General features: G+C 43.8%; 1 protein-coding gene across 1 annotated transcript in view; it reads right to left on the bottom strand.

The window, feature by feature from the left end:
- RNF113A (ring finger protein 113A) overlaps positions 1 to 18872 on the bottom strand; it is a 379605-nt gene that overhangs the window by 255915 nt on the left and 104818 nt on the right. The window lies entirely within an intron of this gene.

Below are 18872 nucleotides of genomic sequence, written 5' to 3'. Positions count from 1 at the left end.
GTTGAAATAACTCATGGTTTATTTACATTTTGGTTGTGGTGCGTATCTCAACTTTTTCCTGAAGGGGTCATTTGGGTCAATGTTTCATTTTGGGGCATGTAGTATTGAAGATGTTGGTAAGGGAAATTTTGATTTGGTCAATAGTAACCCAACCTTGGCAGACTCCAGCACACGCATGAGACAGAACAACAGAACAAAATCTGCAGTGCCTTGTCCTCCAGCTGTAAACATGTACAACACATACATGAATGTGGTGGACCAAGCCGATCAGCTCAGGACACAGTATCCAACTGCATGAAAGGCCAGAAAATGGTGGCTGTACTTGTTCTGGTTTTTAGGGGATGTGCCCGTAGTGGATGCTTACATTTTGTTATCTGAGAGTAGCAGCCATTGGCAGCTGTCACATTCCGGATGTGTTATTTCGGCAATACAGTTGCGAAACCTAGGCATGCACCTCCTGGCCACCTACAAGAAAAGGAAAAGATGTATTGAGATTAGTGTCCCAGAGCCCATGAGCTGATATTAACAAGGCTCACACTTCCCAGTGAAACGGCGGAAGTCAAGATGAACACACTGCCAGCAAGAGTAAATGTGCAGAACCATCATGGGAATGCCCGGCATGCAAGATTAACCTGTGTGTTGAATGCTTTGGTGAGTACCATGGCCAAAAGGGTCTAGCAGATTGCTGACAGCAGTAAGATGTGTAGTATGCATTGTACAACAAAGTTGTGCCTAGGGTGCTGGCTCTTGCGGATCTTATGATAGACCTGGATGGCAGTTGGGAACCTGGAGACTCTTCAGCTCAGTCCCATAGTGCTGCTGTCCTAGGTAAGCATGGCCTCGGGGGTGCCACTGTGATGCAATGTTTCCCTCCGGGAAAGGACACATGCAAAACGACAAAGCCTGGGTCAGTTTTGGTCTTTTCACATGTTGTCTTGCTGTAGCTCTCCACTCAGTCTCCCTCCCTTTGGGTGTAGTACATGTATGTAGGTCAGGGCAACAGGGTTTACATTAGCTCCCCCCTTACACTCCTTATGGCCACTGCCGAAAGGACACATGTAAATGGAAAAGGCAGAGGTAAGGCAGAGTGCTGGCATTGCATACAAATCGGCGGGAGTCATTGCTGCTACCAGAAGTCTGAGTGGGTAGCCGGCACTGGTATGGGACACTTCAGACACCCATGACCTGAAGTCCCATGCCTGTCCTCTGCCTATTAGTGGAGTGGCAGTCCTTACCCTGCTTTTTCCGTTTAGATGTGTCCTTTCTGTGCTGCCCTGTCAGTCATTGTGTGTAAAAAGATGTTATGTACTCACTATAAACATTCCATCTGAGTAGGTGGACTTCATTTGTCAGCAACCTGTGGGTTACAGATCTGATACGGATCCGAGCCGGCAGCATACAAAGCAAAAAGACCCGAGCTCCAAGCTCCTCCCCCCTACCCATACTGCACTGCAACCTCCTTCCAATCCTCAGATCGAGTTTGCCACTCCATATAGGACACCAACAAACTAACCTGAGACCCCCAAACCAAGGGCAAACCTCTGCTCATAGAGTTCAGCAAAAAAACGCCAAGGTAAGGGAGAAGGAGGGGGGGACGGTTGCTGACAAATGAAGTTTACCTACTCAGATGGAACATTATGGTGAGTACATAACTTCTTTATCTGAAGTAATTAACTTCATTTGATCAGCAATCTGTGGGACAGAGTCGTCAGCTACCCGAAATCTTGGGAGGCCCTTAAGGAAGGATATTCCGGAGCACTGCAGAGCCAAAAGCCCTTTCTCTAGACACCAATCCTGTTTATAATGATTAATAAAGGTGTGAGAAGACGCCCAGGTAGCCGCTGAGCAAATGTCATCCAGGGTAACTAGACCAGAATGCTGCAGACATCACCACAGATCGTGTAGAATGAGCATGAACTCCTACAGTTTCTGGTAAACCAAGCTCTCTGTATGCTTGTAGGATACAAAGGGAAATCCACCTAGCCAGAGTCACCATTGAAACTGGTTTCCCTAAAAAGGGCTTAAAGGAAACAAAAAGTTGATCAGATTTACGAAAGGCCACCATCCTGTGCAAATAAAAACATAACTGCCTGTGAACATCCAGCAAATGAAGTTTGTATTCCCCTTTGTTCTGAAAATTAGGGGAAAAGACAGGCAAATTAATAGATGGATTAATATTTGTCTCAAAAGCAACTTTAGGAAGAAAGGATGGATTAGTCCTGAGAGACACCCTGACCTTAAGAAACACAAGGTATGGGGGCTTCATACAAAGAGCTTGCAGCTCTGACTCTCCTTGCTGAAGTTATAGCTACCAGAAAGGCAGTATTACATGACAAAAATGTTAAGTCAACTGATGCCGAGGGCTAGAAAGGAGGCACAACTAAGGCCTGAAGAACTGTAGTCAGATCCCACGGTGGTGACAGATTCTTAATAGGGGGTCGCAGAAGAAAAGTGCCTTTCAAAAAGGTCTTACAAATTCTGGCAGCAGTGAGGGAGCCTAAATTGTCTCCTACATGGAAATGAGAAATAGCAACCAGCTGTACCTTCACTGTGGAGGAGCTGGCTCCTTGCTGGAAGATATCAGATAAAAAGTCTAATACTGCTGGGATCAGAGCGGTAAAAGGATCTAGATTTCTCTGTAAAGCCCAAATGGAGAAGCATTTCCATTTGCTAGAATAAAATTTTCCTGACAGAGGATTTATGTGCCGCAACCAAGACAGATTTAATAGGAAAAGAGATACTGGGAGTCCTAGCAATTAATGGAACTGGAGCATCCAAGCTGTGAGCTGCAGTCTGTCCAGATTCGGAGGAAGCATTCCCGAGGGATGACGAATTAGATCCGGAATGGGATCCAAGATCAAGCTATGAGATGAGACCATAGGCAGGGGAACCAGACTTAATGAGGCCAAAATGGGGCTATGAGGATCAATCTGCTTCCCAACCGGCGAGCTTTCTTTAAGAACTTCATCATGAGAGGGAGTGGGGGATATGCATAAAGAAGACCGGGTGGCCAAGCATGAACAAGAGAGTTTATTGGGGCTTCCACCCTCTGGGGGGATTAGAGCAAAAAACTTGTTGCACTTCGCATTGGAAGGCAATGCAAGGCTGACCCCACTTGAGGAAGATCTGTTCCGCTACACAAGGGTTCAGAGACCACTTGTAAGGAGGAAGGATAATTCTGCTCAATTTGTCCGCCACAATGTTGGACCGACCCGGAATGTGCGCTGCTATCAGAAAAGCGGTTGGTGAAGATCGCCCATTCTCAGACTCTCATGGCTTCTCGACAAAGGGGATAAGACTTGGTTCCTCCCTGTTTGTTGATATACCAGACCACTGACATTGTCTGACTGGATCGCAATAGTTCCCAGAGGTAGATAAGCATGAAGGGCCTACAATGCTAAAAGGACCGCTCTTATCTCTAGGACATTTATATGCAGAAAGGTTTAGTTTTGAGTCCACATGCCTTGAACAGTCCCGCCCGAACAATGCACCCCCCCCACCATAGGCGGGAGGCATCCATGGTCACTGTGGCTTGGGGTTGGGGTGCAAGAAAGGGACGTCTCTCCTGCAAATTCCGAGACTGGAGCCACCACTTGAGAGCATTTCTGCACACTCTGCTCAGAGGGATCAGAAAAATCTAGGGATTGATGAAGAATCGACCACTGAACTTGCAACGTCCACTGTAAAATTCTCATATGCAGATGAGCACAAGGGATCAGGTTGATAGCTGCTGCCACAGACCCTAAGGCTCTCAGGAGTAATTCTGCAGGGGGGTGCAGGGGACTGCAGGAGTGCTAACACATGAAGTGTCAGGCTGTGTAGTCCGTCTATGCCCTGGCCTGGCAAGAATCTATTCTCGCCCCTATGAAGTCTAACACTTGAACAGGTTGAAGGGAAGACTTCCTTAGGTTTATGGTAATCCCTAACCGAGGTGATATCTGGAGAAAGAAATCTCTGGCAAGCAAGAGTACATGCCTGGTGGGGGCATTGAGAAGCCAGTCATCCAGGGCATTCTGCTATGAAGTCTCAGGTGGGCTGCTACAACTGCCATGACCTTGGTGAACACCCTGGGGGTTGTGGTGAGACTGAAGGGTAGGACCCTGAATTAATTGATAATGACTGGCCCCTAGCCGAAAGTGGAGGAACCTCCTGATCGCCTGTCCATCCGAATATGGTAGTACGCATCCTTGAGGTCTATCGAGCACAACCAGTCTTCTTCCTGTAGGAAGGGTAGGATGGATTGAAGCATGACCATCTGGAACATTTCCTTGGCAATGAACAGGTTCATTGTAGACAAGTCGAGAATCGGCCTTAGGTCCTAGTCTTTTTTGGCACCAAAAAGAACCTGGAATAGATGCCCGATCCGGACTGGTCTGTGGGTACCTGCTGGATGGCTCTTTTTTCTAGTAGTTTTTGTATTTCCAAGGCCACGGCCTCCCTCCGAGTGGGTGGGACATCTGGGAGGCGCCTTGTGCAAGGGGGTTTGTTTATGAAGGGAATAGAATAGGCTCTGGATATTATTCGCAGCACCCAGCGATTTGTCGTGATGGACTCCCACTGGGCTAGGTGCATTGAAAAACACCCCCCTGACTGCCTCCAGAGAGGAGAAGTTGGTTAACCCTCAGGGTTGCTGCACGGGTCACTCTGAAAAAGGTTCACATGACTCAAGTTCTTCGCCCCCTCCCCTCTGCCTCTGGGAGAGCGTCCACCTTGTCCCTCTGCCTCTGGGGGAGAAGGAGTCCTGAGTGTTCTGGGACTGCTGAGTTTTCCGGAACCACAGCTTCTTTTGCCCTCGCTGGCTCCTAGAGAAGGACCTTTGAGGGTTAGAGAAGCGGATCCCAACGGCTGACAGCATCTTCCAGTCTTTCTCACTCTGGACAAGCGTATTGCAGACAGTCTTCCCGAACAGGGTGGAACCATCAAAGGGTGCATTAGCAAAGGGTTCCAAGAAGTCGCAAAGATGGAGCCAGGCATGACGCCTTAAGGCGATGCTGGACCCGCTAGCCTAAGCGGCTCCCTTAGTGGTATGAGAGATTAAACGCATGGACTTAATTGACACAAACTTGAGAGTGGCCATACGAGCCAAGAAGGTCCATTTATCCTCGGCCGACATGACTCCAGGGGAGACTCAGCTTAATCTTTCACGAAGTCCCGCTGCAGTCGAATTACGTGGGACAAATAATTCAGCACTCTTACAGTAAAGGTGGCTGAAGCAAAAGTCCACTTCCCAAGATGGTCCATAGCCCTGGACTCCTTGTCTGGGTGGTGGACCCAGGAACTTCCTTGGGCGAGTTCCTTTTTTTGTGGTCACCGCCATCAACCATGGCATCAACCGGGGAACCTTTGTTCCAAGAAGCTCTATCTGCCGGTGGACTTGGTATTTTGTCAGGTCTTTTGGGTATAGGCTCCTCAGTGTCCGGTTCCCTGCATGCTCTGGTGGTGATAAGGTCCATCAGAGGGTCGGCCAGGGGGGATACCAAAGAGGTATATAGGCCTGTGTCGAGCGCCTCCAGAAATACCAACTCGTCAGAGGAAGGATTTTGGGCGGACCCTCCCCCCGGCAAAAGATTTCCATAATGTCTCCAAAGGAGACGTCTTCTGTGGGTGATTTGGGTGAACCTTCCCCTTCCTCCAAGTCTGTATCCTCAGTGAGGGACTCGGGGGAGTCCAAATGCCTCCTCTTACACTGGCGTTTGTGAGGGACCTCCTTGGGTGGACTCTCCGGGGATGGCTCAAAAATGGTTTCTTGTTCCTCCAAGGGAACTGTTTGGGGTGCACTGGACACAGGCTGTCCCTGGGGGGACTGGATGACTGAAGACAAACCCAATTGCGAGGGAGCAGTGATGGATCCCCAAGGACAGAGTGAGGGGTCTCGATCCTCCAGAGAGAACCCTCTCCATGACGAATGCCGAGGGAGACCCAGCATCCCTGAAACTAGTAGCCGAGACCCACAGATCCGAAGGGATCAGAGCCAAAGCTGGAAGGGTTGGACCCGATGGGATGGTATGCCCAGACCATAACGGAGTCGATGACACACTCATCCCCCCGGATCTGACGCCCAACTCTCGGCTCAGAGAGCTCTGATCCGAAAGCAGATCTGACAGACTCGAGGGCATGATTGGCACTGAGGCCGAAAGCACCATCGGTGCCTACCCCCCTGACTCTGGGGCTCCTCGGATCCATAGACTCAGATATCCAATGGTGCGATGGTGGATCGGAGAAAGAGCTATCAGGGTGAAAAAAGGAGCCAAACTCCCCGCACCAGGAGGGAGCCAGCAATACCACCATCTGCATTTGGGTTTGTGGAAACCTTCGCATCATCCGATCCATGTCTGCTTCAGAGATGCTTCTGGTTGATCTGGAGGAAGCCACCGACGCCGGCCGGGAGAGCCAACGCGAAGATGACCTCGAGGGTGGTCTAGCCTCCTCCTCCGGCGAAAAACGTGGTGAACAGAGCCAAGGAGAGGATGGCCTGGGAACTTTTACTGGAGACAAGAAAACTTTAGCAGGAGGGGCCGTTGGATCTAACTCGGCCTGTCGCTTGCAGCCCCTCTCTCTATCTTTATCCTTATCCACATGTCTCTCTGTATGCCTGTGCTTTTCTTTAATCTTCTTGGCCTCTTTCTCTCCCTGTGGTAAGGTGGGACGGTGAGTCCCGGACAGGGGAGAAGGGCCAGAAGGCCGAAAAGCCACAGCCGTGGCTGGTAAGGAAGCTGAAGAAGAAGAAGCAGAAATTGATTCTGTGGGTAGAAGACCCGCCAGAATCAACTTATTCCTGTGATCCCGCAGGGCTGGGGGTTGAAGGCCGCACAAATCTTGCAGCCGGAAGACAAATGGGCCACCCCCAAGCAAACTACACACAAAGTGTGACCATCGGCTGGAGACACCTTGTGGCCACACTCTGTGCACTTAGAGAAAGTCACTTTCTGACATTCTAAAGAACACACGCACACACGACGGGCAGTAAGGGAGGCCTACCCTAAAAGAAAGTTTACAACTTTCAAACATGGAAAAACCCAATAAGTACCTTGGCCAATTAACAATTTACCCAAAATTATCAAAAAAGGCACATACAAACCAAGTTTTAGAGAAAAAACCCTAACACTTGCCTGGAGCTCAAGAATCCCGTGCTGGTGAAGCTGCGGCAAATGAGATCTGAGGATTGGAAGGAGGTTGCAGTGCTGTATGGGTAGGGGAGGAGCTTGGAGCTCGGATCTTTTTGCTTTGTATGCTGCCGGCTCGGATCCGTATCGGATCTGTAACCCACAGGTTGCTGATCAGATTAACTACTTCAGATTTTGGTGGTTTCACGTGTGGTAGGTATGTACCTCTGCAGCGTCATCACCACTTATGTACCCAATGAAAATAATACTGCCCCTGTGGATAGGATGGTAGATTTGGATGGGCTAATCAGGTTATGTACATGATATACATATATATGCAAGTCTTCCAATACATCTGTCACACATCAGTAGTAATCTGTTTGCATTTTCTTTCCTGTGCAGGTTCGTCCACACAAGTGACAGTGTGGGTATGTAGCCACTTCAACATTCACTGGGCTGCCAGCCACACCTCCGAATCTGAAAACCGGTACAACTTGAGCTTCCCCACATCCACTTTGAAGGTATACTGGATTGCAAGAAGAGTTATGCATTGGAGCGGTGTACTGCAGTTGTTGGAAGAGAAGTGTTCCATCTACCCTGAGCCCGACATTCTTGTGCTGCACATTGGAGGGAATGATGTCATCAGTCAACCATTTGGAAGGCTATGGCTTTAAATCACAGCAATTTTTGAACACCTGCAGTCTTGGTGGCCATGTTGTCATTTTCTGTGGTCTGATGCAATTCCTCAACAGATATGGAAAACAGCAAACAGTCAACGGGCAGCTCACAAGGCCAGACGTTTACAGAATGGGTTGATGCATAGCTTGATGCACACTGTCAGTGGATCTACAATCTGCCATGACAGCATCACCGCGGAAGATGTTTACCTGTTCACAAGGGATGGCATTCACCTAACTGAGGAGGGCATTGCATTGTTCTTGACTGAACTCCACAATGGCGTGAGGAGAGCTTGCAGGATTGGTAACCTGCAGCTTGTGAGAAGAATGGAATACATCCATGACCAAGTAGGACCAGTATATCAAGTAAAACTCTACTATGAAATGTGTTGTGTAATATTTATTTTTGAGTTTGGCAAATAACTGTGGTAAGGAGCTGGTGAGGATGCTCAGAGAACAGTTTCAGGAGAGTGCTACCACGTACAATCTAATAGGTCAGTGACCATCCTGCAATACTACTTTTTTTTAGTCTGCTTTTATCAGGCATGTGTAGAGTTTAGATGACAGGAAGGGCTTACTAATACAGAACTTGATCCCTTTGGTCCATTGCTGAATGGACATGTGTAAAGAGAAAAGGCATAGGTACGGCAGACTGCTGAAACAGAAGGAGGTTGTGAGACTGCAGTGGTATCAGCTGTCCAAGTGGGTAGCCAGCACAGCTATTAGACAGATCAGATGGCCTTGCCTGCCACTGAAGTCCCATGCCTGTCCTGGGTTCATTAGTGGAGTGGTGGTCCTTACCTTGCTTTTTCTCTTTACATGTACCCATTCAGCAGTATGTTGGCTACACCAAGAATGTGTATATTTACAATCATGTGTGTCTACATGGTAAAACAACTGCTTCTGAATGCTGTACACATGTACAGATATCAGTTTTGTTAGAACTCAAGGTTATGGAAATTACGCTTTTTTCATATTTTGGTAAATAACTTTGCAAGGGAGGATATGAATGTGCTAATTAATACCTCATTTTGAAGACAGTATTGATAGTTCCAACATGGAAGAAGAGCTGTCCCTGTATGTTGTACACATGTACAGATATCAATGTCTGTTTCGGAGTTAGGTTATGGAAATTATTTGTTTTCATAGTTTGATAAATAACTTAGCAAGGGAATAGGTCAGTGTGCCAAGTAATACCTCATTTTGAAGACAGTATTGATAATTCCAACATGGTAACAAAACTGTCCCTGTATATTGTACACATGTACAGATATCAAAGTTTGTTTCGGAGTTAGGTTATGGAAATTATGATTTTTTTCATATTTTGGTAAATAACTTTGCAAGGGAGCATCTGAATGTGCTAAGTAATACCTCATTTTGAAGACAGTATTGCTAGTTCCAACATGGTAAAAGAACTGTGCCCATGGGCTGTACATATCTACAGATGTCACAGTTTGTTTAGGACTTGGGTTATGGAAATTATGATTTTTTTTCATATTTTGGTAAATAACTTTGCAAGGGAGCATCTGAATGTGCCAAGTAATACCTCATTTTGAAGACAGTATTGCTGATTCCAACATGGCAAAATAATTGTGCCTGTATGTTGTACACATGTGCAGATATCAAAGTTTGTTTTGGACTTAGGTTATGGAAATTATGACCTTTTTCATATTTTGGTAAATAACTTTGCAAGGGAGCGTGTCAGTATGCCAAGTAATACCTCATTTTGAAGACAGTATTACTCTTTACAATATGGTAAAACTGTGTCTGTGCACATGTACAGATATCACAGTTTCAGTCTTGTACGATTATGAAGATTATACATTTACAATACTTAGTATTATGTCTATATCTTTGCAAGGGAGCATGGTGATCACACAAATGATGCATCATTTTGAAGATGACATTCAGATGCCAACTTCTACACTGATATGCAGGCTCTGTTACACGTGATGCTATATTATGCTTTATCAATTATGAGAAATATTATATTAATCATATTTCTGTGAATATCTCGATAAAGGAGCATTACACAGTGATGGTTAAGGTATAATTTTAAAGCAGACATTCATACTAACAAATTAAATTCAAATTGTATGGGTCTGCATGGTACATTGAACAAGATATTTTGCTTTGCTTTTCCAAAAAGATAAAAAGTATGCACAATATCAACATTCCTTGCCAAATATTTAATAATGACTTTGATATGGACTATCAACATTTACAATGTTGGAAAGGTCAGTGCCTGTTGAACAACTTTCGCATTTACATTTTTAGTCTAGCTCTTATAGTTACAGAGTTATGAACATTTGTTTTCTGTATGGTATTACAAATGGATTTTCTGAAAATGAGCTCAGGCTGCACTGTTGTTCCTATGGTGGAAATTAAGCAGGCGGCTTTTTCTGAGCTGCTCTGGAGTGAATGAGTTAACAAAGGATGTCCAATCTTACTGTGTAATGTTACTGTTAATCTAAATGGTAGTTTTGACCAAGTGCTAGGCTATTAGGAGTGGCCTGTACAGTGTCATCATACAGATATGCAAGTACTCTAAGAGCTTAAATATGTCTCACAAATATCAGCCACAATGATAGGTTTAAATATATTTAAAAATATATTTAAATATATTTAATAAATAATAAAAGAACAAGACAATACTCAGTAAGCAATCAGATACATCAGAGTTCACATCACAATAAATATTTAAAAGGACATTGCAGGACAGTCTCAAATAAATAAAGAAAGCATCTAAGCTATACTTTACTATATTCCTATCTGAATCTAAAAGAGAGTTACTATGTCCTAGAAACTTACTTACAGAAGGAGAAAAGCAGAAGTAAATGATGAGTGGATGTTTCCAAGTCAAAAGACAAAATACAAAATGCCCAGTGTCTCTCGGAAAATTCTTAAATTAAATATCAAATATTACTGCTGAGTTAGCTTGGATGACATAACTTTTTGTCACCTGACCAGTTCCCAAGCTAAACTCCCACTGTCAAAGTATAAGCATTTTTAGCATCTCCCTGTGAAAAATACATATCTTTTATTGTTTTATGACTTCCAGGATCTGCAAACATCTGACATACTTCTACATCTTAAACAGAGTAATTACTTTTCTTTCAAAACAATGCAAAAAACTTACAGCTCTAGACATTGGGTCTCCTGTTGTACTGAAACAAACTTATAGCACAATCATAAACCAATTTAATTTCAACTATTTTTTTGAAGTTTTGCAAGTTAACAGTGTATGTTCTACTTTCTAGTGTTAAAGCGTATACATTTGCACAGGTATATAGTTTATATACATTTCTGTTCTAAGTCAGCAGGGTACACTGCAGACACATCTTTGAAGCTCAGTACTGTACAAACCCTGTTCAAACACACATTTCCGTACCAGTAATTTAATATATACTTAACATATAGTTCTAATACCTTTTTGAGATAAACATATGAAGCATGTTGATATTGACAAATGACATATGATTATTGACAAAATTCCCCAATAGCTAGGCTGGCCGTGTGACACGTTTTATAAGTCATTCCATGAGGCTGGCCAGACTTATGGCTCCAGAACTGCCTGGGTCTGTGAATGTTCGTCCATTATGTAAGGAAAGGACTGTAGCTATTCTCCATTCACTTGGTACAAACCTGTATGGAGGCCGAGACTGAATAGTGTAGTTAGGGGGTATGGCTAAATTGTGCTTCATGCCATTTAAGATGCATCCAGGGATAGGGATGTTAAAAATTCATCCATGCATTATTTTTAGCTTTTGATAGCACTTTTAGGACTTGGTCTTGTGTGATAGTTGGATGTGAGCCAGTTTTAGGTATATGTTGAGACCCAGATGGAGGGGAGAGAAGAGTAATGTTGGAGCTAAATTTACTATCCAGAAAGTTTGCTATATCTTCAGTCTCACTATAGATAACATAATTCACAATCAGTTCAATGCACTGCTGGATTGTGCTTTTGACATTACAAATATAACTAAAAAAGGCCTTGTGATGGTCTTAGGTTTGGGTAGCTATTTTAGCCTCAGACTTGGTGTTGGTGGATTTTATTAAGCTCCCGAGTGGTTCATTTACTTCAGTGACAAGGACTCCAATACTCTGGGAATTACTCTTCTTACTTTGGTCAAAATTATTTTCCTTTATTGTAAAGCTTGTTGATATTACAGTTCCACCATGTGTGTTTGTTTCTGTAGTTTGCCCTGCACTTGTTCCTATGGGGTACAGGTGAATCAATGCAGCTGTTTACATTCCAGTGTACTGTGGTGGGGGGTCTACAGTTCCATGTACTACAGTTCCATGTACTCAGTGGAGTTAACTGGGTTTGGTTGGGATTTAAAGCTTGCCAATGAATCACTTAGTAGTAGGTAGTTTGTCTTAAATAAATTTCTAAAGGTACTCTGGGTGGAAGGGATTTCTGGTTTCAATTTTATTTCGAAGGAGACTGCTTTATGGTCAGATCTAACAAATGATGTGGGCACTCTGAATAACTGTTCTACGGCATTTCTAATGACAACATCCAGGAATACCTGTGCTTTTGCACTACTGGTGGTGTAGGTTTCCCAGTCTACAGCTTGACAGTTTAGATCATGGTAATGGGCTTAACACTGGGTGATTCCAGTTCCTGTAGATAGGCATTGTGGATTTTTTGTGTCATCGAGGGAATTCTATAGCTAGCTAATACGTGGTATAGGAGCTTTCTAATGGTTATTTGGACATGAAGTGCCGCTAGTGCATCATGTAGCATTACTAGCTTTGAAGAGAGTCTCTTCTGCATAAAGAATGAAACACCTCCACCTCCCCCTCTCCTGCGCAGTAGCTCGTCTGTGTGGAAGGCGTTATAACCCTGTGTGTAGCCGGAGTGCTCTCTGCTATTTTAAACTAGGTCTCAGTCACTATACGCCATCAATGTTCTCCAGGGTGAGAAGGGCTTGCAGGGAGTGGAGTTTCTTGTTTAGGCTCCTAGCATTGATCATAGTATGCTCTCTCTCTAACAGCAATGCAGGACAACTGAAATTAGAGATCTCCAAATAGCACTAGAGCGCTGATTCTCCACAATACCCCACACTTCTGACCCCCCCCAAAAAAAGAGTACTATAAATGGAAAATGAACATAAATGAGAACTACAATACTGGTTATCACAGCTAGAGGTACCAGACAGTTGGCATTAGCTACAACCATAAAGAACCAAATACATCACACCTACCAGTCACTTCTTTCTGGCTACAGTCTTCCCATGGGTTTAAAGTTTTTTTCTCATCATAATTCATCTGAACCAATTTCGCATTGCGGTACGAAAGTTATGTACTTACCATAATAACAGAAGTGCAAGACCTGTTCAGTCTTACTTTACCTCTAGGACATGAGGCCACAGCAGGACTTTGGTAGCTTCAGCACCTGAAATTTTCCTAGGTCACCCAGCTTCTCCCCTATTTCAACAGCTGTGTGTGTGGAAGCACCCATTACCAGATCTCTCTCATCCTGCCGAAAGAAAAACAAAAGAAAAGGAGAGACCGTGGAAGGAGACAAAAGCTCTGTGAAAAAATGTCCAAACCTACAACAAAAATAGCAGGGGGAATATGACATTAGAGGACTAGAAAAACATGAATTCAAAGAAACAATTCTCACTACACTAACTGCCACAGTGAAAGCAATGTGGTTATCAGGGGAGCATACACAGCATTCTTGAATGAAAGCTGGGAACAATTAAGGAAAACACAAGTTCTTGTAATACGTGTGCAAGCAACAGGCAGCCTAAAAACAGTAAGCTTGGTATTCCTGTGGCTTGACAGTATAAAGTGAGGCAAGGTCCAACGCCTCAAGAACAAAGGAGGATTGATTAAACACACACAGAATAGTCAAAAGGCATAATAAGCCCACCAAGAGCCTATAGAAATGGATCAGCTTGGTGCCAATAGTAAGGTAAAGTACTATTCAGCAATGGAAATCCTCAAAAACAAAGTGGAATCTGGAAATCAAGCAGTGAGAATTAAGCAAAAGACATTAAACTAAAAGTCAGTCAAAGCAACAGATTCAGCCTGGGCCCAAGATGCACCAAAAAGGCCAGAGGCAGATAATTTCAACAGCACACAGGAATCTAGCAATTTAGAAGCAAACTGACTAAAAGACACTGGACAATATGTAACTGACAGCCTGACAGAAATACATCCAGCAAATCAGACCAGCTCTAAGTTCCATACTGTCTTAACAGGCAGGGATTCAAGGCTGAATTGCTGAACGTGAGAAGGTACATTAAGCCTGGGGCAGAAAAACACATCTTAGGATGGTACCAGTGAGACTAGTAGCACTGGATACAAGTTTGCAGACTCCCCAAAGAAACCTCATCACCAGAGGGTTCAAGGAATGCTGGATCTGACTGAAGTCCCATTGGTGCTGAAGAGCTTGAAGCTGAAAAGTTCTACTGGTACCAAAGAGCATACGACACTGACCACCATGATGCTGAAAAGGTTCGGACACTGACAAGTTCAATCTCCGAAGCAGGCTCAATACAGACAGCTCATATCTAAAACTATGCCCCCCAGAGAAAGTCCTTCTTGGTGCCAAACAGATCAGTGTTGTATCTGTACTAACATCCTAAGCACCAAACTTACTAACATCCTAAGCACCAAACTCTGGCTCAAGAAGACAGTTGACCCTGGAGTAGAGGCTGAAGCCTACAATGGGATAAACACCAAATGTCACAGAAATGACCATAATATGGACACCATGGCCCAAAGAGTCATGCAGCTAACCCTAGCATGAAAACTGAAGCAGGATAAGAGGTTAATACGAACAGTGCCAATCACAAAAGACATCAGGTCACCTCTGATAAGGAAACCAGACCACACTACAGAGAGGCACAAAAAAAAGAATGCTTTGTTCAACTCAGAATGTGGGTTGTGTCCCTGAAGGATTAGTTTAGTAAAAGCAAATGAAGGTCAGTATTAACATCTCTATATTAATAAAAGCCAAACTACCACAGTTTGTCCTTAGTGGTTTGGGCTTTATTAGTTGCTGGTTTGTCTCCACATTCCACCAGGATTTGACATGTCCTTGGAACATCTATATATTTCTTTAGCAGATGGAAGCAAAGCTGAATATTACACAGATCTTGTGGTGTAAAGGGATAGAGCTTGAAGTACAACTCAGGTGACCAGACAGCCTATCTTGACACAGCCTATCAATACCATCCCCCATTCTGGAATTATAGCAAAACTCACTAAACTAGGTATAAATCCCTATGTCACAAGATGGGTTGTCAGCTGGCTCACTGACAGAACCCACACTGTAAAAGTTGGACTCCAAATCTGACCTCAAAGCAGTGAGAAGTGGAGTACCACAGGGTTCCGTCCTGGGACCTCTCCTGTTTGGTATCTACTTCTCTGAAGTACAGGCTAACATAGAAGGCCTCTGGCTAACTAAGTTCGCAAATGACTGCAAACTAGGAGCCATAGTCAAGTCCCCAAATGATGTGGACATCCTACAAAAGGGCCTCGCTGAGACAGATGCCTGGTGTCAGAGCCATGGTCTCAAGCTCAATGCCAAGAAGTGCAGGGTCATCCCCTTTGGTAAAAACTCTGTACCCATGAACTACCACATAGGCAGCAATCTACTTGACACTGAATGTATGATAAGAGACCTTGGGACCCAGGTGGACAGTAGTCTCTCCTTTGATAGTCACATCGCCACAGTAGTCAGGAAGTCCTTCTACGTGGCACACCTAATCATAAAAGGGTTCTCATTCGGGGGGGGGGGGGGAGTCATTGTCCCCCTCTACTCGACACTCATTAGACCCATTATAGAGTACAACGCCCCTTTTAGAATGTACCTCAAGACATCTGCAGCAGCTGGAAAGGCCACAGAAGTACCTCACAAAGAGGATTATTGGCCACAAAAAAATGCCCTACACTGACCGCCTCAAAAAACTCCAGCTTTACTCCGTAGCATATCGCCTACTCCGAGGTGATCTCTGCCTAACATATAAAGCTATTTCAAACCCAGAGCTGTTGGACATGCTACACCTAAGGAAATCCCAATCCCTCCAAGCTACATGCTCTAGGGACCTAAACCTTGTCACCACAATAAACAGGACATGCTGGAGGGATAGATTCCTGTCCCAGAGACTTCCCATACTCTGGAACAGGCTACCCATCTATGTCAAGCAAAGTCCTTCATTAGCACTCTTCAAGAAAAATCTTGAGGAGTGGATGGGAAATAGGAAATACACCCTGGGGATCACTTCTGTGTCCCTGCTCAACAGTGGCACAGGAAAATAACTTTCTTGGGTGGCGTAAGCCAGGGAACCTTGCTGGCTAGGCTTATGTAGGCCCTTGGGCCCGGTAGGTACTAGGCTATGAACTAGCAGCTTAGGCACCTGCCAGGGCACACCCTCTTGTGTAGACAGAATCATATTGACATGCTTATCTCTGGCGGGGTGGCAGACAACATATAGGCATGGACATATATAGCAAAAAAGCCCAATGGACACGTGCACTGGACTGCAAAACTTAATTAGAAAACCCTTTTACTTCTCAAGGATGATGGGCTCACTCCAGTTTCACCCAATTCTTAACCAAAGGGGATCGAATGGCTTAATGAGGAAGTTAGGTGGGAGGGAGAGAATTGATGGTCAGTAGAGAAATGGAGCAAAAAAAAAGAAAGGGATTAACACTGAATGGAAATAAGATAAAACATTTTATTTTATCCAGAAATCCCCAGTAGTATTTGTAAAGGAAATTAAGATAGGACCACAACAGACATCAAAGCCAAAACCACGCTGGGGAGAAGGTCAAACTGTGATCAAGTTTCACGCAACTCAAAACAAAGTAACCAAATACAAAAAGAGTATACAAAGCTATTCACATACAGATATACCTTAACCTCCACAGATTTAACAAGATTATGGTGATATTCCTTTACAACTGACACAATTTAGGAAAATTGTTTGCTCTGTTTTTAACAATTACCAGTATTGCTCCAAGAACCAGACTAAGCTAGGACTACAAATTGTACTAAAGTATCTGTCTAAGAAGTGCTACAGGACCACAGTGGGACTACAAATGGTACTAAAATATCTGCAAGAAGCAGAGTGCTACATGACCACAGCCGACACTGAATCAAGAACTGGGTTAGTCAGAGAGCTGCAGTAAACAAGTTCCTTACAGCACAAAGCAAAATACAGGAAGCCCACTCCAAGTCATGTGCAGATGAACACGAACACCTACAAATTTAGCATGGTTAACAAAAACATTTTCTTAAAGGAAAAGGCAGACAGGAAAAACAAATGAGTTGTTCTGAAATGATCAGAGTATGACAGCTAGATTAAACTAAGACTGAGCATCACTACAATAGAGAGGATTAAACACAGAATACAGATGGGCTCATATGATCAGATAATTAATAACTGATGAAAATACATGCAATTCCCAAAGGCTGAGGAATGCATTTCTGACCAAAAACGGTCAAACAGGAACTTCCATGCATCTAGTAAAACTATCATGGTAATTTCTCCTAAGAATTAAAAACTAGTAGGAAAATACTGACAGAAAAGTGCATCCATCTGTACCACCAACACGGAAATATCCAGAAGGAAGATGATTGCAAGAAGAGAAGGTCAGCTAACAAAACTACTAACATTAAAATCAAGACTTGAGGACACAAGCAACCAGGAGAGTGAGAAAAGTGCATCCATCTGTACCACCAACACGGAAATATCCAGAAGGAAGATGATTGCAAGAAGAGAAGGTCAGCTAACAAAACTACTAACATTAAAATCAAGACTTGAGGACACAAGCAACCAGGAGAGTACAGTATCTGAGCCCCCCCCCCCAGAACTCCAGTAATATGTTTGAAAATAACATTAAAACATTTCATAAAATAAACAGTAACATGAGACAGCCAGTAGATATGACTGTACTTTCTGTGATGCAAGAGAGATGTGCAGAGGGGTCCTTACACACACAACCAAAATGAATAAATAATTGTGATGAAAAGGGGAGCAGCAGTTGGGTGGCCTGGGAATGTTTTAGGGGCAGAGCTACCCAAGCCGAGAGGTGGAGGAAGATGGACCAGTATTATCACATGTACAATTTTCATTGAAATGATTTATCCTCCTTTTTCTAGGTTACTTCTTTTTTGAGAATTTCCAAACTTTTTAGCCAATTTCTAATGTGCAAAGAATTAAAAAAATGATGTTATAATGCAAATTTTATTCACTCTATTAAAGACCCATTACATATGCTTTCCACACTTAATTCAGGAAATATGCGCATTTCCTCCAGACCTTCAAATATCCTTCATTACACATTATCATGGTTGGGTGGGTGGCCTAATGGTTAAGGTGCTTGCCTTACAAATACAAGGTGCAGGGTTCGAGTTTCACAAGGGATAATTGGCTAGGCTTAAAAAATGTCTTACAAGGGCAGTTAGCCTGGTACTAATCTATGAACCTAATCATTCCCCACACTTTAGCAGTCAGAAAACAATTCACCTTGGATACAAAAAGTTCTTAAAAGATATTAAATGCCGATTTCTAATAACCATCTACATACCTGATGTCTTCTGTTACTGTTTCTATGTTAATAAATCAACCAAGTACCATTAATGAACTTTCTAGAAGCATACATATGGACAGTGTTACAGGCTGCACCAACATTTTGACACCGGACACACCTATACAGTACCTACGCTTGTAGACTTTCTTCATGTTTCACTGTTGCAGTCATCACACTCTGGTTACCTGCCTGCAGGTAGCCCTCAGTTGGCCCAAATACCAGAGACTTAGTATTTCTGCGTCAGTTCCTGTCGCTCCAGGACTGACGTCAAGTAGTCAGGGGTATAAAAATAGGCAGCCGACACCATTACATCAGTCTTTCTTGCCAAGGAGCCTGAAGCAGCAGCAGTTTGCACAAGTGCCGTTCAGCCGCTACCAGAGTTTTCGTTTCCGAATTGAATCATCCTGAAGTCTTCTATAAGCCAAGTATCTCGCTGGGGATCCTTTTTTCTTGCTCTAATCGATGTCAGAAAAAGTCAACAATTGTCTCGGCTGTGGAAAGCAAATACCATACAGAGATTCCCATTCTTACTGCA

This window comes from Protopterus annectens, chromosome 13.part0, assembly GCF_019279795.1.
Source record: "Protopterus annectens isolate FY-2018-M chromosome 13.part0, PAN1.0, whole genome shotgun sequence".
Lineage (NCBI taxonomy): Eukaryota > Metazoa > Chordata > Ceratodontiformes > Protopteridae > Protopterus > Protopterus annectens.
Note: the sequence above shows the minus strand (reverse complement) of the source record. Positions and strands in the feature narration are given on the sequence as shown.